The following is a 12,838-nucleotide window of genomic DNA, read 5'->3' as shown; positions in this document are numbered from 1 at the left end:
CTCAATTTTTTATGAGTCCATATGGTTTTGATTGCTAGTAATCCAGACACTTCAACTATTACTAAGTCTGTCATTGTAATTTGCCTTTCTCTTATCATAGAGTGTTCGTTCTGTAAATTTTGTAAGAATTCAATAGCAATTGCTTCATTGGGTTGCTGCAGTCGTGTGAAATATGTTATCCAGCCAACTTGGGCTAGAATTTTTCTGGCTGCATCAGAAATAACTAGTATTAATGGCTCCCTTCGTACTGTTCGTCCTCCCATACTGCTTGGATTCTACAAACTGTTAGTATCACAGAGATGTTATAGCAATAGACAGAACTACGCTTATGGAACAACAAGTTGTTATAATGGTTATTTCAAATGATGCTTTACAAGAAAAAATATCATTATTCTAGGACTTGCTATTGTATCACATACTTCGTAATCATGGAATGTTGAATTGCCCTGCATAATATAATAAAGAACTGACACGCTTGCATAACTATACTAAGGATTCACCCCCCTTAAAATGATAGTCACCTTCGACCGATTAAATGAAGGAATGATGCACTGGCGACAACGTATAGGAGTGGTAAAAATGGCAAGGTATGCATATTTATGATAGGATCACAAAAGATATTAGGGTGCTAAAATCAATGCATAGAACGAGAATCATGAATAAATGTGGAGATGCCGTGGAGTGATTCGAAAAGGGAGAGAGGACATCTGATGTGGAAACGATGCTTTGTGGTCATTATTCCACTTAAACCACTATGATTGACTTTTTAAAAGATATCTCATGCATAAAGGTTCAAAAATAAATTAGGAACATAATCTCTCTGTAGTAAAGATAAAGAATAAGAAAAGGGAGTTATAATAACTATTGATGTTGAAAATATGACTCCAATACCATCAACAGAGCTTCTATTGCCCACATATGTTCATAACCTTGATAGAGTTGCTTTTTCACCCTTTGGAACCATGATCCTTTATGTATAATTAGGAAAGTGCCTTATGATGTCAGAATGGAGGCCATTGTGCTGGCTTGGTGACCAGATGAACACAATGCCATTCACTGGGGAGGAGCGAAAGGTGGGCAGGCCGGCTCGTGATGAGACCTCCTGTTCCAAGGACTTTATTTTTCTGATGCATCCATTGAGTCATATCCCTGGTGTGGTGGCCATAGTGAGAATGCCACTTCGCTGCTTCCTTATGATTATGGTAGGCTGGCTCATGATGAGACCCCCTATCCTCCATTTGAAAAATCATAGAATTGTTAGTAAACATATGTATATTTGTTTCTTTCCTTCCTTTTTTTTTAGACAACACTTCCTATTTATATATAGAGGGTGGCTCAATGCTCCTTAAGAGTAGGGATGGTGGAAGAAGTCTGAACATACCAATAGAAAAAATATGCCCTTAATCTTATTCAATGATAATGAGCAGAGAGAATTATAGGGGTTAGGGAAGAACCAACATGGTACAAATAATCAATTATTTTGATTTATAGTGAAGATAAGGACATCAAAGTGATATAGATAGTTGTGTGCTTCCCTTTTTAGTCAATACAAAGAAATCTCATTAAAGATGATAATATTCGATTTGCTTGTTCCAGTAACCTTCAAATTTGGTATCCTTACATATCTGTTTGTATTCTTGCCCCATAGAGGATCATAGAGTGTGAAATAATATTCACAAGGTGCTTATTTCCTAAAGAAAACCTCACACAAAGGGTGTTGTTCCTTAAAGGGAACAAGAAGAAAAGACACACAAAAAGGTGTTGTTCCATGAAGGGAACAACAACTGTTCCCTATAAGGAACAACGAATGAAAAATACACTCGAAATTGCTGTTCCCTAGAGGGAATAGCAACTATTCCTTAAAGGGAACAACAAAAAGTAAATAGACACGAAATTGCTGTTCCTTAGAGGGAACGACAGCTATTCCTTAGAGGGAACAACAACTGTTCCTTAAAGGGAACAACATGAAAACAAATAAACATGGAACTGTTGTTCCTTAGAGGAAACGACAGCTGTTCCTTAGAGGGAACAACAACTATTCCTTAAAGGGAACAACAAAAATCAAATACACACGAAAGTGCTATTCCTTAGAGGGAACAACAACTATTCCTTAAAGGGAACAACAAAAAGCAAATACACATGAAAGTGCTGTTCCTTAGAGGGAACGACAACTGTTCCTTAGAGGGAACAACAATTGTTCCTTAAAGGGAACAATAAGAAAACAAATAAACAAGGAACTGCTGTTCCTTAGAGGGAACGATAGCTGTTCCTTAGAGGGAACAACAACTGTTCCTTAAAGGGAATAACATGAAAATCAAATATACAGGGAACTTCTGTTCCTTAGAGGGAACGAGAGTTGTTCCTTAGAGGAAACAACAACTGTTCCTTAAAGGGAACAACATGAAAACTTGTACACAAAATTGCTGTTCCTTAGAGGGAATGATAGCTATTATTTGGATGGAACAATAACTGTTCCCTAGAGGGAACAACAAAAGAGAATTTATATACAATTTATACATTCAAATTCAATCAAAACAGAAAGAAAATTTTTATGTACAAATTTCAAAAACAAATGAATTATTCATCGGGCTGATGCTGAGGACAGGTTTTCCTCTTCAGCCAGAATCTGTATGGTGGAATCTTCCCGTAATTGTTGGCAAAAGGACTCCCTGGTAAGTGGTTTATGATAGAGTCGTACTTGATGTCCATTTGCTTTAAAAGAGTAACCAGACTCATCAATGGTGGCTAATGTGAGGGTGCCATTATCATGCACCTTTTGTATCTCATAAGGTCCTAACCATCTGGTCTGGAGTTTTCTCGAGAAATATTGGAACCTAGAGTCATACAGGAGTGCCCAATCTCCTTCGTGGAAGATCTTATTTTTGATAAGGGCATCATGCCATTTCGCTCTTTGTTGCTGAATCGGTGCAGTGTGATGAAGAGCTGATAGCCGGATTTCATCCAATTCATGATTTGATGTAGCCTATTAATCTGTGCTCCGCTTAAGTCCAAGCCTACCTACTAAGCTATTCTCAATGTTTGGATCTCAAATTCAATTGGGAAGATAGGTTCTTTTCCAAACACTAGCTGATATGGAGAATATCCCGTGGTATTTCTCCATGTCATGCGGTATGCCCACAGGGATTTTGGCAATCGAGTAGCCCAATCACGTCTATGTGATGCAACTGCCTCTGTGAGTATTGCCTCAATTACCTTATTGGTGCTTTCTACCTGGCCATTTGCCTGTGGGTGGTATGGAGTCGTGATTCTGTGCATGATATGATGGTTATTTAATGTTGCAGCGATCTTATGGCCTATGAATTGTGGTCCTCCATCGGTAATTACCTATCTAGGAAAGCCACATCGCACGAATAGTTGGAAAATAAAGTGGATTATTTAGTCTTTTGTTGCCCTTGGTAGTGCCTCTGCCTCCACCCATTTAGTCACATACTCAGTTGCAACTAATATATGTCTTTTGATTAGATGATGGGTTTATTGGGCCGATGAAATCTAACGCCCATCACTCAAAAGGTTCAATGACTATCTGCGGGTGTAGGGGCATCTCATCAAATTGCCCAGGGAATCCCATACTTTGGCAACTTTCGCATGCCTGGACAAACTTCTCGGCATCTTTAAAAATGGTGGGCCAATAATAGCCCATCTGTAATACCTTGTGACTAGTCCGGCGGTCTGCAAAATGTCTGCTGCAAGGCCCATCATGCCAAGCTTTTAGGATGTCGAAGATCTCGTCTTCCTTAACGCATCTTCTAATGTGCATATCGGCCCCTGTATGAAATAAATAGCCTCTGATCCAAGAGAATCGCGTGCTTGCACTGTATTATTTGTTTTCTTTCATTAGGCGTCAGGTGCTTGGGTAACTTGCCTACTGCCAAGAAATTTGCGACATCTGCATACCACGGTGTTTTTACAAATACAGCAAATAAATGTTCATTAGGAAACTGGTCTTCTACTGCTGCCAAGTCATTTACCTTTGGCATCCGTGAAAGGAAGTTTGCTACTAGATTTTCTTTTCTTGGTTGATCTTTGATAGTGATATCGAATTCCTGCAAAAGAATCAACCATCATGTCACTCTTCCATTTGTAGCAGGTTTATTAGTTAGATATTTAATAGCAGAGTGATCAGTGTATAAAACCACAGGGTATCCTGTTATATAATGTCTAAATTTATTGATAGCATAGATTACAGCCAAAAATTCTTTTTCAGTAACAATATAATTTAATTCAGCAGGAGATAGATTTTTGCTGATATAGTATATTGCATATGGTTTTTTATCTTCCTCCTGGCCGAGAACTGCTCCAATGGCTGTGTCTGAAGCGTCGGATGAAATCTGGAATGACAAATCCTAGTTTGGGCCCCTTAATACTGGGGCTGTTGATACAAGCCACTTTAAATCTTCAAAATCACTGTCACATTTATCAGTCCAAATGAAATAAATATTTCTGTTAATGCATATAGTGGTGCAACAATTTGAGAAAAATTCTTTGTAAATCTTCTATAATAGCCAGAAAATCCCAAGAAACTATGTACCTCAGTTTGTGTGGAAGGGGCAGGTATTAAAAGAATTATTTGAATTTTTGCTAGATCTACCTGGATTCCAACTACTGAGATATAGAGACCCAAGATGAGGCGCTCGGTCATCATCATGTGGCATTTTTCACGGCTTAAATAGAGTCTAGTGGCAATGCATATTTGCAGAACTTTCTCTAATGTTTGTAATGATGGCTCGAAGTCATCTCCATAAGGTGTAAATTCATCCATGTATACCTCGAGCCCTTCATTTATTAGATCTGAAAAAATGTTGAGTATAGCCCTCTGAAATGTGGCAGGTGCATTACACAGCCCAAAAGGTAAGACCCTATAAGCGAATGTTCCCCGAAGGCAGGTAAAGGTAGTCTTATCCTAATCTTTAGGGGTAATCTAGATTTGATTGTATCTGCTGAAGCCATCTAGGAAAGAAAATAATTTTTTTCCTGCCAATATGTCCAAGACCTGGTTAATGAACGGAAGGGGAAAATGGTATTTTTGGGTTGCTTTATTAAGCTCTCTATTTTCAACACATATACGCCACTTTCCATTCTTTTTCGGCACCACTGTTAATGGAGATACCCATTTGCTGTTAGATATGGGGTAGATGAAGTTTACATCTAACAATTTTTGTAGTTCAATTTTAACAATATCTTTAAGATGATGATTTAACCTCCATTGAGGTTGTCAAATGGGCTTGGCATCTTTCTCTGTATAAATGTGGTGCATGCATAATTGGGGATCAATCCTTTTCATGTCTAGGTAATCCCATGCAAAGGCATCTTTATATTTTCTCAGGAGTTGAACAAGCTTCTGCTCTTGGTCAGCAGTCATATTTTTGTTAATATTCAAAGTTTTTCCTGGCTCAATTTCTATGGTTTTGCTGTTATAAACAGAAGTTGTTGGTATTGATTGATCGTTAATATCTTTTAAGGGATCTTCTTCTATGTCGTTATCGAGGGCTGCTTCGATCATGTGACATTTTAGATGGGATACAACATCTGGTTGGTTAATGTAAGTGTTAATGATGTCATCTTCTATTTGATCCTTAAATTCAAGAGCATCTTCTATGGTTAGTGGTGATCTAATGTTTTCAGTTAGATATGATACAGGTTGTTTTCTGGTTTTGATTATTGTTAAACTTGGCTGAGCTGGAGGATATAAGGCTAAATTCTTCACATTTCTTCCTCTTGCTATAGTCATGCTGCCTGTTCGACAGCTTATGTAAGCATCCGCGGTTGCTAGCCAAGGTCTACCTAGAATTAGGGGATGTCCATCGAGTCGGTTTCTAGGATTGATGATCAGAAAGTCTGCAAGGTATTCCCAGGAGTCTACTGACACCATTACATCCTTTAACGTGCCTTCTGGTTTGACTATCAATTTCTCAGCTAGTTCCAACAAGGTCATGGTTGGGTCCAAGGATGTAATGCCAAGCTTTTGACAAGTTGTGGTTGTAGGAATATTGATTGCTGCTCCTAAATCGACTAATGCATTGGGGAAGGAGCATCCATTTATTTGCACAGTGACTATATGATTTCCTAGGTCCTCATATTTTACAGGTGTTTCTCTTCCTGATAGTAAATCAGATAAGGTAGCAACTACATGGACAGTTGAGGTTGTTTTTATTTTCCTCTTTGGATTTTTCATACATAATTCTTTAATAGTTTTTGCATAAATCAGAATGTCCTAAATAGCCTGGAGGAGTGGTATTTTTATACACAAATTTTTCAATTCTCCCAGAAGATCAAAATCTGGGTATTTTATTAGGTGGGGTATGATTAATCTTTCTGGGAATGGTGGAGAAGAGGTGATCGTTTGATCGTGAGTTTTGTGTTTAACCATGTCCTCCACTTGTGGTGCTTGTTTTGCATGTAACTGATGTTCAATTTCTTTGTTTTTATCCCCCTCTGATTCTATTATCCACCCAGATCTTAATTGAAGCTCATTGCACTCAACTTGGTTTCTGGCTCTGGTCCTTCAATAATTTGCACAGTTTGAATCGGTCTGTTGTTGGGGTTTGGGTTGGGTTGGGCTGGGAGCTGCAGTCGTAGGTTGATTTGAGGGTTCTGTTGCAATGTGTAGGGTGTTGGCAGTGTGGGTTGAGGTAGGGGGATTGTTCTTGCTGGATAATTTGTAGGTCTTTTCCAGCTTGACTTCCAGTTCTGGTTCTATGAAGTTGAGGGTGGCCATTGGGATTGAGATGCATTATTCTACCAAAATGGTGGGAAGTAAGAGGAATTTGGCCAATTGTTATTTTGATTTGATTGGTTGGACCAAGATGGCATAGGGAATGGTTGTGATGACCAATTGGAAAAAGGTGGCTAATTCTGCCACATGGCTCCTGGGTATTGTTGCAAATTATATTGCGAAGTTTGAAAGAAAGAGGATGGATCAGTCAGCATACTTGTTTCTCGTGGTTGCCATTGGAAACGCTGATTTAGCAGGTAGACTGGCTTTACTTCTTCCTCTGCCTCCTTATAGACTGCTTTTAACCCTGGGAGTGATGGGAAGATTTCTGTGGTATGATCTTTAGTACATATGGCACATGTTTGCACGATATCCAGCAAGCAATATTTGTGACTATGCTTCTTCCTGCATCTAGGACATAATATCACCAAATTTTGTTCTGCTTCTACCTATTTTTGTTTGGCTTGCATAATGTCCAATTGCGTTGTTAGAGTTCCCAAAATATCTGTTTTGAAATCCTCTAGCAGGTTTCCAAATTCTGCACGAGTTATACCTCCACCAGAGATTTTGTTGTCCCTCGTGGTCATGTCACATTCTGCTGGTTTCAATCTCGTACTACCTCTTGAGGAACTGATACACAATTTAATAATGTCAGTATATTCTTCTTGATATATATCACCTTTGCCCATAATATTTAATGTTTCTATCCATTGTTCTTTCATCCCTTTAACCAGTGTAGTTTTTAGCACATTATTAGGTAAAGGAAGAGTTGCATAGGGAGACCGCTGGAGGTTATATTGAAATCATTCCACATATTCTTCTAATGTTTCACTGGGTCTTGCTACCATTTGGAATATTTCATCTTTCAATTCCCTAGATATGCAATAGTCCTGATATATTTTTAGGAAAGCGGTTTTCATTTGTTCCCAATCATTTATTATGCCACCACCTAATCCCATAAACCAATGCAAGGCTGCTCCTTTCAGTGTGGAAGGAAACAATTTTAGTTTTTGGGGGTCAATGGTATAATCATAACCCCAACATAATACATCAAATTCAAACAGAAATGCATCTGGATCCTCTGATGTTAGTCCATGAAAGGTGAGAATGTTTTGGAGAGGGATAGCTTTCATGGGTGCATTGACTGTTGTGTCAACGATGGGATATTGCAATGTAGAGGTCTGAGGTGCTTGTGGGTTGTTGGCCATTTGATCAAATATGTGCCAATACCCTTTCGATATCTCTAGAGAGTTATTCCTAGGATGATTAGAAGGGATGGGAATGATCTTAACAACACTCTCTCGATCTCGGATACTAGGTGTTCCTTGTTGAATTACTACCTGAGTGGATCTTGGTTCCTCTGTTTCCCCTGTTTCTCCTCCTCCATGAATATTACAAGAATTCCCTTCTTGTGAGGAAATTGGGTGCAAATTTTCTATCTCTTGAAAGCTTTGCTCAGTTTGCCACTGTTTTGCTGTGGACCTCAGTGTAGGCTATAGATGGTGAGCCTGTGGCCCGAAGGGAGACAGTAGGTTGTCTAGAAGCAATGTTTCTAGGACCTACTGATGGCTGAGATTTGGCTTTCTTTAAGATATCGTCTATGAACGTTGATCATCAAGCGTCACCAGTCCCTTAGATCTATCAGCTTTGGTTAGTGGAATTGGATTGTTTTCAGGTTTTTTCTTCTTAGTCATTCATGAAAACAATTCAAATGTTTATCTCTACCCGAAGTTCTTTACAATTTTGCTGGAAAGAGGGTGGGGGAGCATGAATTTTATGTGCTCCGTATGCAGGTTCTTACCTTTCGTTTTTAATGCCCAGTTCTCTCTCAACAAATAAGTAGCAAATACCTATTTCAGATTTCTGTAATTGTGCTGAAAAGCGGGCGGAGGAGTAAGCACTTTACTTGCTCGTTACGTAGGTTCTTACCTTCCACTTTCAAAACCCAATTCTTCTTCAACAAAAATCATCAGATGTACAGTACTCCTTAGAAATGGCTACACTCTCCCCGTCAACGGTGCCAAAATGTTGAGTGATAAAAGGTGCCTTTTTAACTCCTAATTATCTTCACATTAACTATCAATCCAAGCAGGTCTTTCTATTTCAAGAGTGTACACAGTATGTGGCAGCTATTTAACTCAGAGAGTAATGCTTCTAAATTGCAGTATAGATCTTTTAAATACAAGATTAAATGGATGCAACAAGTAAATTCTAATTGCAATTAAAAGAAAACTCAACCCTTCAATGAAATCAAATCCTACAACAATTCATGTAACAATAATATGCAATTCAAGTAACAACACTATTAGTTAAGAGTACAACAATGATAACTCTTCTTTTAGAGACTGATTGTATTTAAATCAAACGCACTACTATGTAAAACAATGATGACATCAATCTGAGAGACTAATAGCAATAGTTAATTCTCATTACATTTGATTACATTGAGCAGGATATTCATCTAGGAAACTCAATCCAAAGTGAAAGGGAATTAATTAAACAATAATGCTATAAATTATATAAAACAAAGCTATTCTGTCAATGCAAAGAAATAAGGAACAACAACGAAATAATAGTAGTAGAAGGCAATAAACTATCAACTATCACACTTGCAAAAATAAAAAATATATGACACAGGTGAAGCAGTGAATTCTACCTGAAGCCGGGCCCTTACCTGCCAGCGTACACTACTGGTTACTCCAGATAAATGAAAAGGAACAACAAATCCTCTTATATATTAATCATGAAAGAGTATTACAACGTATTTGCGTTCTTTGCTATAGCGAAAATCTGTAATTGAAAATTACAATAATAATAACAATAGTCGCCCCTTTCTGCTTACAATCATTTCCTTTTATAATGAGAAAGGGGTAAAAATATAGATGATAAAAGCGATCCCTCAGGATCTCTCGATCCTGAGGGATTCACGCAATTTTCTAACTTCAGACATCTTTCCCTTCTTGCGCTGATCTTGTTGATTTGCTTTTGGACATATCTGCAACCGCCGCATCCTTCCTTAGCTTGCTGCTTTTTCGCTGTCCCTTAGTTAGGGAACAACAGTTGTCCCTTTTCGTACTTTCCTACATAAATAAGGATGATAATTAGCCAAAGCATAACTGTAAATAATTTCTGTATTTCTTATCGTAATTTCTTAATAGATTAGCGCATTGAGATATAGAAAGGATTAGAATAAAGGAAAAGGATAATAAGTTAATAGTAAATGCATGCCTTTTCCATGACCCAACATCCTCCATAAAATGTTTTCATAAATCATTCCATCTTTATTGCAAAATATTGTATCCACCGAATGCTCTGTTTGAATATTGTTGCACACATTTTAATGACGAAGATATTCCCGAGGTTGATGACCTTGCTGAAGATGTTTGTGGAGCTCCGCTCCAAGAAAATATCTATGTGCATCAACAAGCGTCAACCAATGACCAGGAAAGCAAAGGAGGAAACATCATCAAGCTACAAATAAGCCCTTAGAGATGTTATTCGGTCGAATTTGATGTTTGTCCTTCTTATGATGTATATGAATCTGACGAAGAGTTAAGTGATGCAGGTCCACAACACTCCTTGGCATGGGAAGCTGCACAGGAAGAGGACGCCCACCAGGAAGTTAATAATGAGGCTTTAGTTTACAATGCACATCCTTCACCTAGAGAACATGATCAAGAACCTCCTCCGATTTATGATTCATATTATTCAGAGGAGGATGAGACAGTCGTGGAGGTTCAAAGGGAGTTTTTTACTGGCAAGTGGAAAGAAGGCTCCCAGCAACCAATTATTCAAGAAGAGCCTGAAGCTAAAGGACCAAGTAGTGTTTGTGATCACCTATTGCAGAAAGGTCCTTGTCGGGAATTATCAGTAGGCCCTCAAGTCTATGACTCTTACAATTCAGAAACTGAAGATTCTATTGCAGATTTCCAAGAGGGTTGGCCCATTGACAAATGGGTAGCAAAAGATCAACAACAAGCTTTTCTTGAAAAATATAAGGCTAAGGAGCTGAACAATATTTGCGATTGCCCTGACCAAGAAGATATTGGTTAGCAGACTTTCCATGAAAATAAGGCAACTGCAAATTCTTCTGGTCGAATCTATGACCTTGTAGTTGATTACATGAGCACATTCTTAAGTCAGCATCAGAGGTTGTTTCAGGAGTATGCATCAAGATTTTCATTTGAAATTTTTTCATGGTGCATGCTTATTTTAATTTTTAAATTTTAGAAACATGGAGGCATAATGTATAGTACTCTAATGTTGGTCTAGCTCCATTGGAGGGTTGAACTCACTTAGGTGAATTCAGATTTGTACATAAGCAGGAGTTGTACATAAATAAGCTCACTCGATGAGCATTTAATTTCTAGTTGTTAGAGTTTATATTTCAACATTTCAGTTTGGTGAGGAAAGGATTCTGTGTAAAAAAGGTTTCATGGAGATTTTATGGTTGTACAAGGTCATAATTTTCTTAACTCCATGCCCAGTGGTGAAGATTACTAGTCTATAGGTTCTCAACACCTTGCCAGCAAGGCATTGTCCCCAGTTAGAGCCAATGTTGTCACTCACTACAAATTGTGTTTTTAGTCTCCCAAAGTGAAAAAGAGTAGTAAAGTTTGAAGTCATCTTCCAAGCTGCACAATCAACCAAAGCTAAATCGGCCCCCCTCGATTGCATAGTGCTTGGAATGAGCTTTCCAATGGTATATGGAAGTCTGAAAATGGACTTCTGGATAAGAAGATATGGCTTGTTGAATTTTAGGGTTCTGTTGCCTTTGAAATGAAGGATAAGAGCACATCCGAGGTTTGAGAGCACATCACAAATCACAATCGGAGTTTTTCCCTTTTTGTGATACATATCCACCCATCTCCCTTTTTATTTTGCAATTGCGATATCACATATCGTAAAGTTTCCCGCTTACCGCAATAAGTTTCGTCTCCCCTCGCCGATTGCGATAGTTCTCTCCCTGCTGGTTGCAATAAATCCTCCCCCGCTAATTACGATATCGCAATCGAATATTGCTAAAGTCACAAGTTCCTCCTCCATCGAAGCTCCTTCCAACTTGTGATTGTGATGGATGTGATATTTTATATATTGCAGTTTGTTATAGTTTCGGGTCTAACCCGTTGGCAAAAAATTATGATATATGGTAAAAATCCCTCCCCTTATTGCGATTGCGATACCAACAGGCTTGAATCAATAGCCCATATTGAATAAGCCCAGATCAATGGCCCAGATCAACGAACATTAAAATGTCTATTTCACTTCCTCTCAGTGGGACAACGAGGATATTTTTCAGTGTATGGGTCGGTAGCAGATGTATTAAATGAAGGCATGGAGAAGTTGGAGAGTGATATGGGATAATCTAGTGGAAACCTCTGCAACAAGAAACCCAAGACAAAAATGGCCTCAGAGATGAATTTGACTGTTTCGTTGCATGTCTTTGGAGAGTAGATGAAGGTATGGGGACTCAGGAAGATTAATGAAACAACATGGGGCTCCACTCAGATACACAATGAAGGACTGCCATGACATTCTCCACCTCTAGTCGGTAACATTCAACTCACAGTCGACCCACTCCCTGTTTTGGAGAATTAGCGATTTAGGCAGTTAAGGCGAAAGTGACAGGAATAGGCCGAGAATAGGAGAGACATATTGTGGAAAAGACATGTCCTAATTGAGGACCTTCACAAGAACATCAGAGGGACACTTCCTCCATCATCTTTTAGTTTTTCCTTTTTATTTTATTCTTGTAATTTCTATGTATTTTAAAGAAGGGAATCAAAGCACGATGAAATCATTTTGGGGTAACAGAGCCTTGCACATCGAGACAGCTAGTCTACGAGACAATTGCAGCTTAGGCGAAGATATTTTTGTAAATTGTTGATTCAAATATCTCATTCTCAGTATAAATAGGGGGAAGAAACACTTAATAAAGAAACACTTAATAAAGGGTTCCAGAATTTTGCATCCGCAACGGTCCAAATTTTATGGTTCCACTTTGGTTTTATGAAACCTATTCATGAGGGACTAGAGCGAGATGCATGATGAATGGAATGGACTAGTTATTTGGACCCTTCAAGTGATTAATGAAACTATTCCAGT

Source organism: Pinus tabuliformis, chromosome 6 (assembly GCF_031772625.1).
Source record: "Pinus tabuliformis cultivar Carrire ecotype Pingquan chromosome 6, CPIR1, whole genome shotgun sequence".
NCBI classification, from domain to species: Eukaryota; Viridiplantae; Streptophyta; class Pinopsida; order Pinales; family Pinaceae; genus Pinus; species Pinus tabuliformis.
This window is presented reverse-complemented; position numbering follows the sequence as displayed.